Source organism: Pistacia vera, unplaced genomic scaffold, assembly GCF_008641045.1.
Source record: "Pistacia vera cultivar Batoury unplaced genomic scaffold, PisVer_v2 Contig147, whole genome shotgun sequence".
NCBI lineage: Eukaryota > Viridiplantae > Streptophyta > Magnoliopsida > Sapindales > Anacardiaceae > Pistacia > Pistacia vera.
In genome coordinates, this window is record NW_022195543.1 from 703,967 (window position 1) to 721,101 (window position 17,135).

The window sequence follows — 17,135 nt, forward strand, 5'->3', positions numbered from 1 at the left end:
GTTCAATATCAAGTACTTGACCTCGGTTCCCATTCTAGGTTACAGGTCCGAGTCCAAAAATTGGAACCAGAATTAATCCTGTGAAGGCTGGTTCTGGTTTTGGTTATACCCTCTACCCATGCTCACCCTTAATTAATACAGTAGTATGAAAATTGTTGTTATTTAATAGAACTTGAGTTCAACTGAACATTTAATGATATAAAGGATATTAATATATATTGGTATTGGTACCCAAAATGGTATATTATTTTAATAAATAAAACATGTTAATGTAAATTTGTTTTATGTAAAAGTAATGTTATACTCACAACCTCTTTTCATAAACTTTATCTAACAACCCCGACGTGACAGTTTGTCATTAATCAGCTTGTAAAATAGGTAGAGATGGCAATGGGCCCAATTTTTTCGAGTACCCAACCCAGTTCGAAAAGGCCAGGCTTTACCCAGTGTTTGCGGGTTTGGGCTTGGACTTGATTTTAAGGCTCGACCTCACGTATGGGCCGAGCCTAGGTATGTCTTCATACTCGGCCTGGCCCAGCTCGACAATTTTAGTATTAATTTTAATAAATTATATTTATGTTATATATTTAATTATAAGATTATCCTCTCTATATATACATACTCATTTTTCCCAAACCCTAATCTCATCCCATTTGATGAGTATTCAAAAATAAATAAATATTTAAAAACTATTTTTAGAATTAAAAATATAAAAAAATAAAAATTTATTAATAGTTAAAAATTTATACTGTAAAAATGGATGGGCTTGGACTGGGCCTGAGATTACAAAAAACTTATCAGACTGGGTTTAGGCTTTATCTATCATACCCATGACGGGCCTAGCCGGGCTTAGGCTTTTGTCATGAGGTCGGGCTTGGGTCTGAGCCAAGGAGTACCTGATCCCGGCCTAACCCATTGCCATCACTAAAAATAGGTCATGTCTACTTTTATAGGTCCTACTTGTTAATTTACGAGCTGATCAATAATGAATGGAGAAATCAAAATTCAGATAAAATGTTGTATACGTAACATTTTCGTTCATATAATATCCTTAAGATAATAATAAGATATATACAAACTTTTAATGATTGAGATATCTTAATATAATAATTAAGATTTGATATTTCCAGCTCAGCAACATTCGGATCTCTTTCCACTCAAATTAAAACTTTAATCACAATTTAAGTCACAATTAACATATACAATTCCAATTAACTTCTTTATTAAAGTATGTTTTGGACCCACTTCAATGTTGAATATCTTTTGATACTCCGTATCTTATAAATTAAATTCAAATCAAATCTGATCTTCAATAATATAACCTGCCTATATTAAACAATCGTTCAATGGAGGTTCTATGGAGGATTCTACTGAACTGATATTAAACTATTTCCAGTGCTCTGTTTTAAATGGCATCTCAGTTGTTCTATGGAGGTTCGGTTTACCAGGGAATGTTAAGAGTATGAAGGTTCTTTGTTAATGCATTTAGAGGACATATTTGTAAATCTCATTTACGCTGACTTGTTGACTTGTTGACCGCGTCAGTTTGTATAAAAACAAGCTTTGTAACTGTTTCTGGTCAAGAGAAATAATTCACCATATTCCATAATGCTTTCCCTCCTTTTCTTTCATTTTCTTGCACTTTCTCAGCTACTTTCGTAGCTGCTTCCTTCCTAGTTGATTTCTATCTCTCATTATTTCTAGTTGCAGTGTATGGAAATTTATCTCAAGATCATAACCATTTGTTTTCTCTTTACATTAATTCAAATTGGAATTCTGTAAATGGAACAAGTTTTTACAAACCCATCTGTCAAGATTGATGATTGTAAGTTTCTCTTTTGGAATTTTCAAGATAGCTCACGAGTTAGTGACGGCCATGATGTTTACGGATCAGTTTGTCAAATGCACGTTTATTTCTTTAATTAATTGGTTAAGTACTATATTTATTTATTTATTAATTAATATAATATTTGGATCTCAACCAGATAAATGTGATTGGGGTGTATAATACGTAAGTTGGTTTTTTCATGTAATTTAATTGGGGGGGTGTATTTGGTTGTTCATACTACTCGTGTAACTTAATTTAAGTGTTTATTTGTGCATTGAATGTGACATGATTTGTATTAATCCAAATGATTATTTGTAATGATATTAGTGGTAGAGTGGATTACAGTCATGATTTGTATTAACAAGTCTATTTCTTTAAGTTTAGTAAAATAGTGAAGATTAATTATCAACTTAGATTTATCTGTACTGCACGCTATATTTTTGCTTATTCAGATAATTATTTACATATTACTATAGATGGTCATAACTCTACTATTGATTCTTGTGAGATTAAGGCCACTAACAACACAATAGACTTGCAAATAGAGACACAAAGAAAGGCAAGATGAATGTGAAGTCTTTGACACTGGTGTGGTGCTGGCTGTAGATACTCCAACGCTCAAATTAGCATGATTGAAAGAAAGTTAAGTAAGTAGGGAACAAGATAGAAATGGTAGAGGTCACCGTAAGCGTGGTGCTATGGCACAACAATTATCATAAAGTGGTCAGAACTCGGTTCTACAGTGTGAAATGACGACGGTACGAGAAAGCATGTGTGAGAGTGTGAGAAGTGAATTATGTAGTGTAAAATTAAAGTTATGAATAAGTTATGAGGTCCCTTATGAGAGGGTCAACGTTGTTATTTATAGAAGGCTTGGGAGGTTTAGGCTCCCACGAGACTCGGAGTCTCATTGAGGGGTGAGTAGCGGATTTACGCCACCAATCATAAGGAGAACATTGCAACATTTGTTTGAGTGTCATGCTACGTGACTAGAGACTCGAAGTTAGTTGGGACTTAGTCAGAGGATCTGATATATAGAGTCGATGACCAATCGTGCGATTGATGGGCCAGAGCTTAGGATGACCCAACTCATAGTGTGGCCCGACTCATAGATGGGCTCAATTCGTAAGATGGCTCAGATCGTAGAGTGGATCTGCTATGGGATGGGCTTCGATGAGGGACCAATCAGGGTTGGGTCTTGGCATAGTAGTATAGTACTAACTACTGATGGGCCTTGATGTGAAGCCAACTATAGTTGGGTCTATCTAGGACCATTTAATTATTTGTTTAAATTATCTAACAATTAATACTATTAGGGGTGAGCAGTTCTAGGTACCCTGCAATTTTTGAGAGAACCAGAACCCGTTGATTCCTAGCAAAAGGAACCATAACCAAAACCTATCGGTTCCGGTTCTTAGATTCTTAGAACTGAAACCTAAAATGCAAGTTCTAGTTCCTTACCAGAGTACCATGTAAAAAATCAATTATCCCCTATTAATTTAAAATTTGACACATACACCTTAAAATTTTACAAATACACCCCTGACAAATTAAGAAAACCTGCATTTAGTAGTTTTCAATTTTTCATTACTCATTCATTTATGTCCAATCACAGTCACAGATCCTCTAGTCACTAAGCTACACTTAGAATTTAATCAATTTATCACAATTCACACAAAAGTTCTCAATCAAAACCAAAACATTAACTTTATTATATATATATATAATTAAAATTTACATCAAAGTATAGTTGTAAAATTAATTTTGGAAATTAAATTTTAGTGAACTTTATTATCAAAAAAATACAAATATTATATAATATTATAATTACTAGAATGAAAATGAAGTTTTTAAATTTGCCCATAAGTTAAATTAACATTAATCGTAACAAAAGAATCAAATTAAGTATTAATATAAATATTATTTATGAATCTTTAATTAAATAACTAGACTCTAAGTTTGTTTTATGTTATTGTTGATTAAAAAACACTTACATTTCTTAATGTATCACGAGGCATGAGTTGTCATATTATAATGTTTAATTAATTAAATATCCAAACATTCAATTAAGTAATGTACTATTGTTCATCAATTCATCGTATATAATTAATTAATTACTAATTTATTATAAATATATTTAGAACTTGATAATTAAAGTAAATAACTAAACATTATTCAATCAAATATATTATTTTATTCAAAAATAATTCTTTTAATTATATTAAAACACATTTAATTGGATCATAATTCCAATTATATACTTAATTAATCAAATAATTAATCGAAACTTTAATATTAAAATATTTTAAAAAAAATATATAATATTTATTAGTTATTGTAATCTACACCAACCAAGGGGGGGCCTCCACAGTCCACACGCGTCTCCCACATGTGTCTTCATCCCATTATAAATTTTTTATGCATGATACTACATGTACAACATTTTTATACAGCATGATGTGGCAAAAGATGATTGACTGATTTTAAATTAAATATAAACTTTCACCCAATTATAATTTGTCACATCATATTATATGAAAATATTGTATGTGTAGTATTAATTTACATTTTTCATATGTAAAATTACAATGGAGCCCCCATTATTTACTAACATTCTTTTTAGTCTTGATTTCAAGACAAGTTCCATATCGGGTACCTGACCTTGGTTCCTATTCTAGGTTCCAGGGCCGAGTCCAAAAATTGGAACCAGAATTAACCCTGTAAAGGCTGGTTTTGGTTTCGGTTCTACCCTCTACCCATGCTCACCCCTAATTAATATAGTAGTATGAAAATTGTTGTTATTTAATAGAACTTGAGTTCAATTGAACATTTAATAATCCAAAAGATATTAATATATATTGGTATTGGTACTCAAAAGGGTATATTATTTTAATAAATAAAACATGTTAATATAAATTTGTTTTATGTAAGAGTAATGCTACACTCACAACCTCTTCTCATAAACTTTATATAACAACCTCGACGTGACAGCTTTCCATTAATCAGCTTGTAAAATAGGTAGAGATGGCAATGGGCCTGATTTTTTCAGGTATCCGGCCCGGCCCAAAAAGGTGGGGCTTTACCCAGTGTTTGCGGGCTTGAGCTTGGGTCTAAGCCTGATTTTAAGGCCTGACCTTCGGTACAGGCCGGGCTTGAGTATGTCTTCAGGCTCAGCCCGACAATTTTAGTATTAATTTTACTAAATTATCTTTATACTATATATTTAATTACAAGATTATCATATATATATATATATATATGCTTATTTTTCCCAAACCCTAATCTTATCCCATTTGATGAGTATTCAAAAATAAATAAATATTTAAAAACTATTTTTAGAATTAAAAATATAAAAAAAATTGAAATTTATTAATATTTAAAAATTCATACTGTAAAAATGGACGGGCTTGGGCCAAACCTGAGATTACAAAAAACCCGTCGAACCAGATCTGGGTTTTACTTATCACACCCGTGATCAGCCTGGACTGGGCTTGAGCCTGGGCCAAGATATACTCGGTCCGATCTAGTCCATTGTCATCACTAAAATAGGTCATGTCTGCTTTTATACGTCCCACTTGTTAATTTGCGAGTTGATCGATAATGAATTGACGCATCAAAGTTCAGATAAAATGTTGTATTCGTAACATTTTCGTTCATGTAATATCCTTAAGATAATAAGATATATACAAACTTTTAATGATTGAGATATCTTAATATAATAATTAAGATTTGATATTTCCAGCTCAGCAACATTCGGATCTCTTTCCACTCAAATTAAAACTTTAATCACAATTTAAGTCACAATTAACATATACAATTCCATTTAACTTCTTTATTAAAGTATGTTTTGGACCCACTTCAATGTTGAATATCTTTTGATACTCCGTATCTTATAAATTAAATTCAAATCAAATCTGATCTTCAATAATATAACCTGCCTATTTAAACAATTCGTCAATGGAGGTTCTATGGAGGATTCTACTGAACTGATATTAAACTATTTCCAGTGCTCTGTTTTAAATGGCATCTCAGTTGTTCTATTGGAGGTTCGTTTACCAGGAATGTTAAGAGTATGAAGTTCTTTGTTAATGCATTTAGAGGACATATTTGTAATCTCATTTACGCTGACTTGTTGACTGTTGACCGCGTCTTTTGTATAAAACAAGCTTTGTAACTGTTTCTGGTCAAGAGAAATAATTCACCATATTCCATAATGCTTTCCCTCCTTTTCTTTCATTTTCTTGCACTTTCTCAGCTACTTTCGTAGCTCATTATTTCTAGTTGCAGTGTATGGAAATTTATCTCAAGATCATAACCATTTGTTTTCTCTTACATTAATTCAAATTGGAATTCTGTAAATGGAACAATTTTACAAACCCATCTGTCAAGATTGATGATTGTAAGTTTCTCTTTTGGTGATGATAATTTGCAGAAAGTTTATAGATTGTGTGTCAGTGATAAAATAACTGATATCAAAGTGTTCTTGGTTTTCATGTGCTTGACTTTTGTCCAAAAAATTAAATTATGCATAAGAAAGATAGAAGAATGCAAATTGTTTTATCTGGGAAATTGATGGTTATTTCTTGAATTTGATTGAATATGTGTTTAGTTTCTTATAGATAGATTTTGGTTATCTACTTGAACAATTACTGTGGTCAACTTTCATTATCTATGCATTCTTTGACTGTCACAGACTTAGATACTGAAGTTTAGATTCATTTGTTTATTTGAGTTTCTTTCTTATTCGCATCTGGTTCTGCAGTCAGGAAATTTCTGTCTTTTGATTTATTGAGGGCTATGAAGCGATTCCATTTCGGTAAGAGAGACAAGAGAGATGAACCATATCTCCGAGGACCCTAGAATCATTAGTTTCAATGCCGTCTTCGTGTTCTACAGCTACTGATGATGGAGCTGACCAAATACACATAATGTGTCAGTCATCGACACTGATTCCAGGGGAACGCCCATAATTCCTATGTCTGAGAAACCCAGTAATCTTCAAGTGTTCACCCTAGCTGAGTTAAAATCAGCAACCAAAAATTTCTGTCCCTCTGATTTGGTTGGAGAAGTGGGTTCGGTTATGTTTTAAGGGGTCGATCAAGAATTCGGAGGATCCATCTCAAAGAGTTAAAGTTGCGGGTGAAACAACTTGGTATAGAAGGATGCAGGCAAGGGTTCTTTGCTATTTTAAGATTTTTGCCTGAAGTTTGTTATTGCTAATGTTCTAGATGTCACTTGTTTTGTACTCACTGTAGAAGCACTTAAACTGAGAACCGATTAAAGTTGTTAACTGTCATAAATTACTTCAAGTTCAGGTGTTTTAAGGCTGTTGCTAAGTAGGATTAATCCCACTTCTATATATTATGATTTCAATGAAGATACAATCTCACAGATATTGAAGAAATTATTATACAGCTAATATTTTTGGAGATCAGTGCAAGGACTGCTAAAATAAATGGCATTTCAATTTGTAGGCATGTAAAGAATAAATTCATTGAGTAGTGCTAGACTATGGTAAGATTCTTTTTCAGTCACTCTATAAATTAGCAAGCCTTCAACATTTAGACAAAATAACCATGTGGTATTAATTCAAATGTTTTGCCCCCACCCTTCTCTTCCATAGTTATTTTGTTTCTTATATGACTTAATTATTTCTGTTTCTTCTTGTCCTGCTAGAATTTATTATTCTACAGTTTGTTATAAAGCGTAAAATACTGTATTTAATGCTGGAAAACACTATCTTAAGCCTATGGCAGATTGATGTACATTGTGAAAAAAGATGCTCTTTTTAGTTGAACTAAGGTTTTCAACTAGTGGTTGACAGGACACAAGGAATGGGTGACAGAGGTGAATTTCTTGGGGTTGTCGAGCACCCAAACCTTGTAAAATTGGTGGGATACTGTGCTGAGGACAATGAAAGGGAACCCAGCGGCTTCTAGTGTATGAATTATGCCTAACGGAAGTTTGGATCAGTATTTATCCCGTCAATCAAGGACAGTGCTTCCTTGGACCTTGAGATTGAAAATTGCCCTGGATGCTGCTCGTGGTTTAAATACCTACATGAAGAAATGGATTTTCAGGTATTTATGCTTTTAATATTTCAACATGTTGAAGGTTTTGTTAGCAGATATGTAGTAGTGCATTGGATGCTTCCTGGGTCTTCAATGAAAAGTTGATACTGTGATTCTAGTGCAGCTTATCCATTAGCAGGCTACTTTATTGTCTTTTTTATTCTATTGTATCTATTACAGATCATCGTTAGAGATTTCAAATCTTCAAATATCCTTCTTGATGAGAATTGGAATGCAAAGCTATCAGATTTTGGATTGGCAAGATTAGGTCCTCCAGAAGGATTCACACACGTTTCAACTACGGTATATCCACACTACATAATTCGGCCATTTTTGATATTTATCCCTTATCATTGAACTTAGGCATTATGTTTAAGTGAAATAAGACTGCCATGAACAGAACCTAAATTTGCATACTTCGTAGTTTTAGCTACAAAATCTCTAAAATCATGCAATAATAATGACTTTATTATCAAAAGAAACTTTTCTAGAATTTTCTTCATATTTGTTATCATCTGACTTGAATAAAAGATCTTTCCTGCATTTGCTCTTCTTTTGCAGCTAAAATAATCTTTGAAAGTGAAAAACCCATGGCTATTAGTCATTTTTTTTGTAATTGCCTGCACCACGTAATATTTTGAGTGATTTCTTTGTGATTATGATATCTCAATGCAAAATATCTTTACATCTTTAAGCTACCCTTGTAAAATAAATAAATAAAAATAAGAAGATAATGACATTTTTTTTTTTTATGAAAATAGAAAACGGGAGATATGGGTACCTGAAACACTGTGCTTATTATAAGTTTGAGCATTGACATTTTAGATATTATGTATTTCAGTGGTCAGTTGCAGAGATACTAGCAAAGGTAATATATTTCACCTTGGGGATATGTGACTTACAGGGAAGTCATGAAGCATTTATAGGGAATATGAACTTTGGAATTCCCCATGAATAAAAATTGTCTATCACATAGGAGCTGAAAATGAATATTATGTTTATGGTGGCATTTACATAATCAATTTCCATTACTTGTTTTGACGAGGACACGCCAACGTTTATGACTTCCTTCAGAGGGACTTTGAGAACTCAACAATAATAACTAATAAAAAAAGAGAGAAAGAACTGATTGTAGGTTATGTACATTCCAAATTCACCTTTGAATATTTCACATATCAGAATAGGTTTATGCTGTTCAAATGCCTTGCTTTATATTTCTTCTCTGGTTGAATTTGCTCAACTTTTCATCTCATCAGGTTGTAGGTACCGTGGGATATGCAGCTCCTGAATATGTCCAATATGGTCATGTGTCGGCCAAGAGTGATGTATGGAGCTATGGCGTCTTCCTTTATGAACTAATCACAGGAAGATGTCCTTTCGATCGAAACCGTCCCAAGAGTGAGCAGAAACTATTGGAATGGTAAAGCCATACTTATCTGACGCCAAAAAAATTCGACAAATAGTGGACCGCAGGCTTGAAGGTAAACACTCCCTCAATTCAGTCACAAACTTGCAACTATGCCAACCAATGCTGGTCAGAAACCCAAACTTACGCCCAAAGATGAGTGAGGTATTGGAAATGGGACTGAAATTATGGAGGGATCAACAGAAACCGGTAGTCCTCAACTACCTAGGAATTCGAAATCTATGGAAACTTCCCGCGACTCTAAAACAAAAAATAGGAACCATAACGGAATCAAGAACTGGGGAAATAATTGGTTGACTCGGAAGTTGAGACTGAAACTCACAAGGACTTGATGAATGCAAGAGCTTTGAGTGTCAATGAACTTTTGAAGAACTAACAAGAAGAGAATAGAGAAATTATAAACCTTAGATTCCAGTTGGTGATTAGTCCAGAGTGTAAAAAACAATTCTTGTAAGGAGATGCAAATTGCATTGAGTTTTGGTGAAGCCTGTTTAGTTCAGGGAATGTATATTACTGAGAAATTTGTATTACTGGAAAGATAGATTACTAAAGATATTTAGAGAAATGGGTTTGGTCAGTTGAATAAATTGGTAGATAAGTTTAATAATATGTTTGATTGGAGGATAAATAAGTGGATATGTTACGTAGATTACTAAATTTCCCTTTTTTAAATAATATATAATATTTTTTTATTATATTTTTTTTAAATTATTTCTTTAACCCCCCTATATTTGAAATTTTGCTAAAATACCTAATCATATACAATTTTAATTTATAGCAAAATCACCCTTACTCACCCCCCAGCCACCGTCAGCAGCCAACCCACCCGTCGCAGTCGTCGTATGGCACACAAACTTGTCAGATCTGGTTCGTCGTGCGTCGATAAGGCCTAATCTGGCTAGATCTGGCCGTGAAACGGCGGCCATTTCACAGCCAAAGATCTGGCCTTTTCATGGCCAGATCTATGGCGAAACGGCCAAATCTGGTCGTTTCCGGCCATGGATCATAAATTTATGGCCGGAAATGTCCTTACTAGCACACGAACAAGATCTTGCCAGTCTTGTGCCAATATGACGACTTTCGCCAACGGCCAGTGTGGTGGCTAATGGCCGACGATGGTCTTGGGTGGTTGGAGGTATTTTGTTAACTTTTAAACTTTTTTGTGGTTGGGTGTTTTAGCTAAATTCTCAAATGTAGAGGGTTTGGGTAATTGTTATTTGGTAGACTATGAGGGCAAATGTTTCCGAAATGATAAAAGATTAAGGACAAAATATGGTCAAAATTAAGATTACCTCGTTAATCTTATATTAACACCCATTTGAAAGGTATCTTATTACCCCCTAATATTACCAACAGTAAACACTATTTGCAATAAAAGATTACGTAATATTTTATTACTTGACATCTAAACGAAGAAATCTTGAAAATTAAACAAAGATTACAGGATTAATCTTATATCACCCTAAACCAAACGCTACCTTTGTGTGATAGCTATACATAAAAGAAAAATTACTCTTCATTAATATTAGATTCAATTATCGTTTTGGTGTACAACATGACCAGATCTAGGCTCTGTGATATTGAGGATACAAGGATCAGATTTAGTGATAATGTACATTAAACTATAAAATCTCATACAATAAATCCAAAAATTAAATGTTACTATACCTAAAATTATTCGTATTACATATGAAGGAAAGATGTTACCTTTTCATAATAATTTAGTTTTAAATATAATTTTTTTTTTTATAGTTAAAAAAATCTTATGCCTGGCCTCCTAAATAAGGCTGATGACAATTTCCACCCGAAGTTTGGCGAATATACATTTTCCCATTTGGAAAAAAAAAATGTCCCTAAATTCGGACATTAGTTTTGACGGCAAAAGGGTATTTTTGTCGGTTCACACAATATATGTATTATAGGTTTAATATTACTTACACCCCTAAATTACAAACCCATGACAATTACCTTCACTGGAATGGGAATTAACCATTTAAACTCCTTATCTTCAATTTCTATAATTACAATAGAGGTTTTACTTTTAAAATATGAGTGTTTCTAAATAATTTTAAAATTTTATCTATTATTTTAAAAAATTATAATAATGTTTGTCAATTAAATATTTATAAGACAACAAAACAATATTTCATTAAAATTGTATATAGTTTATGAAATCATATAAAATATATAATTTCTGAAGAATTGTTAAAAATAAAAAAAAATAAAAAATCAGGAAATAAAACAAGTTATGAAAATTTGAAAAAAAAAAAATCAATTTGCTATAATCGCACCTATCGATTTCGGTTGAATCGCACTCAATTAGGTTTCATTTTGATAGATTCACACCTGACTAGACTAGCAATAGGCCTAGTGCAATTCGACCTTGGTCACACCTGACCAACTGTGATTTGGCCTAAATCGCATCTGATCGCATCTAGCCAAGTGTGATTTAGCTGGTGCGATTTTGGCCAACTATTTTTATTTTTAAATTTTTTTTCAAATTTTTTCGGGTTTTTTTAATTTTAATAACTGACTTTATTATTATTATTTTTTAATTTATTAACCCTAAAATTAACATAAAACAAGCTACGGGTAAAATACATTTAATAAAGTTTGGATGGGAAAATATTATTCAACCTCATTAAAAATTATAAAGCAAATAGTAAAGGGTATTTTTGTCTTTTTGTAACTTTACCCCCATCCGGTAACAAATTCTATTGATGAAGATTGATGATGGGTGGGAAAATGTTTTTTTCAAAGTTTATTATGATCTAGCCCCTAAATAAAATTCCTGGCTCAACATAACTAAGATAAAAATCTTATTAAGATCAAGAGTTTAATTTAACATTTAATAATCTAAAAATATTAATACATATTGGTATTGCTACTCAAAAGGGTATATTATTTTAATAAGTAAATTAATTAATATAAATTTGTTTTCTGTAATATCCTTAAGATATATAGAAACTTTTTTTTTTTTTTTTTAATAACTGAGGTATCTGAGCACAATCGTCAACCGAACCCTCCTAATTTTCAAGGTTACAAAAAGATGATTGGGATCTCTTTCCGCTCAAATTAAAACTTTAATCTCATTTTAAGTCACAATTAACATAAACAATTCTAATTAACTTCTTTATTAAACTATTTTTGGACCCACCTAAATATTGAATTTCTTTTGATACTCCATGTCTTATAAAAATAAACTTAAATCAAATTTGATTTTCAATAATACAACTCAGAAGAGTTGGCCTGGTGGTCAATAAGGTTTGCTCACTTTATTGAATTTTTTTTTTTTTTTGACAATCGGAGTATTTAAGTCAGTTTGTGCACACATTTGCTTCCTTGAGTTCCTGGGTTCAAAACACTTTGAGGTCACTTACTACAATAACATTGTAGCTTATCTGGTCATTTGGGCTTGTAAGTAGGGCTGTAAACAAGCCGAGCCGAGTCGAGTTTTTGACTTATCGAGCTCGGCTTGTTTACTATAGGATCAAGCTCGAGCCTGTCGAGTCAGAGAAAAGGAACTCGAACTTGAACTCGATCGAGTTTGAGTCGACTCGACTCGACTTCATCTTCATCATCTGCATCCTCTACATCTCTCCGTCATCTTCATCATCTGCATATCTTCATCCTTTTCTTCGTCTTCATCTTCATCCTTGTCTTCATCTTCATCTTCATCTTCATCTTCATATTCATATTCATATTCATCTTCATCTTCATCTTCATCTTCATCTTCATCTTGCAGAGCATCACACGCTGCTTCCATCTCCATCATCTTCTGCATCTTCATCTTCATCTTCTTCCTCAACACAAACATTATATTGATTTTGATTTTTTATTATGAATTTTTGCAAGAACAAATTTTAGGGTTAGGGTTTGTCGATTTGGGATATCTGATTTAGAGGTTTAATTTTGTGTTTTAGAAAAAATTACATCGGGGGGTTAAATGTCGTTTTTACAAATTTTTAAAACTAAAGAATATATATAACACTTCAGTCCCCACAGTTTATAAAATATAACAAATGGAACCCTGCTTAGCCGAGCCACATCAGGCTCGCGAGCCTATGACTGTTAGAATAATATGTTTGATTGGGAGGATAAATAAGTGGATATGTATGTAGATTACTAAATTGCCTCTTTTTTAAAAAAAATAATAAATATTATTTTATTATATTATTTTAAATTACTTTTAACCCCCCTATATTTGAAATCTTGCTAAAATACCCCAATCATATACAATTTTAATTTATAGCAAAATCAATCTTACACCCCCAGCCACGTCAGCAGCCAACACCACCGTCGGCAGTCGTCGTAATGGCACACAACTGTCAGATCTAGTTCGTCGTGCGTCGGTAAGGCCTAATCTGGCTAAATCTGGTGTGAAACGCGGCCATTTCACAACCAAAGATCTGGCCTTTTCATGGCCGATCTATGGCGAAACGGCCAAATCTGGTCGTTTCGGCCATGATCATAAATTCATGCCGGAAATGTCCTACTGCACAAGAAGGCAAGATCTTGCCAGTCTTGTGCCATATGACGACTTTCACCAAGGCCAGCGGTGGTGGTAATGGCCGACGATGGTCTTGGGTGGTTGGAGGTATTTTGTAACTTTTAAACTTTTTGTGGTGGGTGTTTTAGCTAAATTCTCAAATGTAGGGGGTTTGGGTAATGTTATTTGGTAGACAATATGAGGGCAAATGTGTCGAAATGATAAAAGATTAAGGACAAAATATGGTCAAAATTAAGATTACCTCGTTAATCTTATATAACACCCTTGAAAGGTAATCTGATTACCCCCAATATTACCAACAGTAAACACTATTTACATAAAAGATTACGTAATATTTTATACTGACTCAACGAAGAAATCTTGAAAATTAAACAAAGATTACAGGATTAATCTTATATCACCCTAACCAAACGCTACCTTTGTGTGATAGCTATACATAAAAGAAAAATACTCTCATTAATATTAGATTCAATATCGTTTTGGTGTACAACTGGACCAGATTAGCTCCTTATTATAAGGTTTGAGCATTGACATTTTAGATATTATGTATTTCAGTGGTCAGTTGCAGAGATGAACTAGCAAAGGTAATATATTTCACCTTGGGGATATGTGACTTACAGGGAAGTCATGAAGCATTTATAGGGAATATGAACTTTGGAATTCCCCATGAATAAAAAATTGTCTATCACATAGGTACTGAAAATGAATTAATTGTTTTTATGGTGGCATTTACATAATCAATTTCCATTACTTGTTTTGACAAGGACACGCCAATGTTTATGACATTCCTTCAGAGGGACTTTGAGAACTCAACGATAAATAACTAATAAAAAAAAGAGAGAAAGAACTGATTGTAGGTTATAACTAATAAAAAAAAGAGAGAAAGAACTGATTGTAGGTTATGTACATTCCAAATTCACCTTTGAATATTTCACAGATCAGAATAGGTTTATGCTGTTCAAATGCCTTGCTTTTATATTTCTTCTTCTGGTTGAATTTGCTCAACTTTTCATCTCATCAGGTTGTGGGTACCGTGGGATATGCAGCTCCTGAATATGTTCAATATGGTCATGTGTCGGCCAAGAGTGATGTATGGAGCTATGTTTATGAACTAATCATAGGAAGATGTCCTTTCGATCGAAACCGTCCCAAGAGTGAGCAGAAACTATTGGAATGGGTAAAGCCATACTTATCTGACGCCAAAAAAATCAATAATGCTAGGGACACCGAAAATTTTACACCGAAAATGTGTACCGGCCTACGTGTAACACGCATCTGTTTTGTTTAATAATTTTTTTCCAGTGAACGGCTGTCCATTAAATTTGGACGGTCGTTCACTCACATGGACGCCCGTCCATATTATATAGACGGGCGTCCATATACAAGGGACGGGCGTCCCCATTTAAAGGACGCCCGTCCATAAATAAAAAAAAAAAAACTTTGGGGACGGCCGTCCATAAATTTTGGACGCCCGTCCCTTATGTTTGGACGGGCGTCCATTAGGAATGGACGCCCGTCCATGCTTTAAAAAAAATATATATATATTTCGTCTTCTTCCTCTTCATTCCCCAGCGCCTAGGTTCTCATGTACCCACATAAATTGCATCAAAATTTCATACCTTAGAAAGCACCTGTCCAAGATACTCAGAACCCATCCTGTTACTAAGATGCCTGTATTCTGGGCTGTTTGCAAAGTACTCCCGCTCTCTACGTCAAGCAGAAATCATATCAACACTTTTGTTGATATCAGCTTGAGAGCAATTAACTACGCCAATCCAAAGATACTGTGGCTTATATGATCTTCCGTCAAGGATCTGAAATCCCAACATAATAGGAGCAAGTCCTAAATTTGCAGAAGTGTTGATACGATTTCAAAAGACAAGAAATGAAAACCACAGTGCTACAGTGGGATGTGCTCTTTTCACCTTAGTTTTACAACAAAATTTCTTGTACAACAAAATGTTCAGACGAAGAACTAACTGGAGAATCTAGAAGCTGGGGAATGAAGAGGAAGAAGACGAATTTTTTTTTTTTTTTAAAGTATGGACAGGCGTCCATTCCTAATGGACGCCCGTCCAAACGTTTTTTTTTTTTTAAGTATGGACGGGCGTCCATTCCTAATGGACGCCCGTCCAAACATAAGGGACGGCCGTCCAAAGTTTATGGACAGCCGTCCCCAAAGTTTTTTTTATTTTATTTTCATATTTTATTTATGGACGGGCGTCCTTTAAATGGGGACGTCCGTCCCTTGTATATGGACGTCCGTTCATATAATATGAACGGGCGTCCATGTGAGTGAACGGCCGTTCACTAGAAAAAAATTATTAAAAAAAATAAATGCGTGTTACACGTAGGCCGGTACACATTTTCGGTGTAAAATTTTTGGTGTCCCTAGCATTATTGCAAAAAAAATCGACAAATAGTGGACCGCAGGCTTGAAGGTAAACACTCCCTCAATTCAGTCCACAAACTTGCAACTATAGCCAACCAATGCTTGGTCAGAAACCCAAACTTACGCCCAAAGATGAGTGAGGTATTGGAAATGGTGACTGAAATTATGGAGGGATCAACAGAAACCGGTAGTCCTCAACTACCTAGGAATTCGAAATCTATGGAAACTTCCCGCGACTCTAAAACAAAAAATAAGGGAACCATAACGGAATCAAGAACTGGGGAAAGTAATTGGTTGACTCGGAAGTTGAGACTGAAACTCACAAGGACTTGATGAATGCAAGAGCTTTGATGTGCAGATGAACTTTTGAAGAACTAACAAGAAGAGAATAGAGAAATTATAAACCTTAGATTCCAGTTGGTGATTAGTCCAGAGAGTGTAAAAAACAATTCTTGTAAGGAGATGCAAATTGCATTGAGTTTTGGTGAAGCGTGTTTGGTTCAGGGAATGTTATATTACTGAGAAATATTGTATTACTGGAAAGATAGATTACTAAAGAATATTTAGAGAAATGGGTTTGGTCAGTTGGAATAAATTGGTAGATAAGTTATAATAATATGTTTGATTGGGAGGATAAATAAGTGGATATGTTACGTAGATTACTAAATTGTTCCCTTTTTTAAATAATAATATAATATTATTTTTATTATATTATTTTTTAAATTATTTCTTTTAACCCCCCTATATTTGAAATTTTGCTAAAATACCCTAATCATATACAATTTTAATTTATAGCAAAATCACCCTTACTCACCCCCAGCCACCGTCAGCAGCCAACCACCACCGTCGGCAGTCGTCGTAATGGCACACAACTTGTCAGATCTGGTTCGTCGTGCGTCGATAAGGCC

The 17,135-nt window shown here is 33.7% G+C and overlaps 1 pseudogene; it reads left to right on the forward strand.

Moving 5' to 3' along the window:
• Positions 1-6,747: 6,747 nt before the first annotated feature.
• On the forward strand, positions 6,748-16,738 carry LOC116124005 (annotated as a pseudogene).
• The last annotated feature ends 397 nt before the right edge of the window (positions 16,739-17,135 follow it).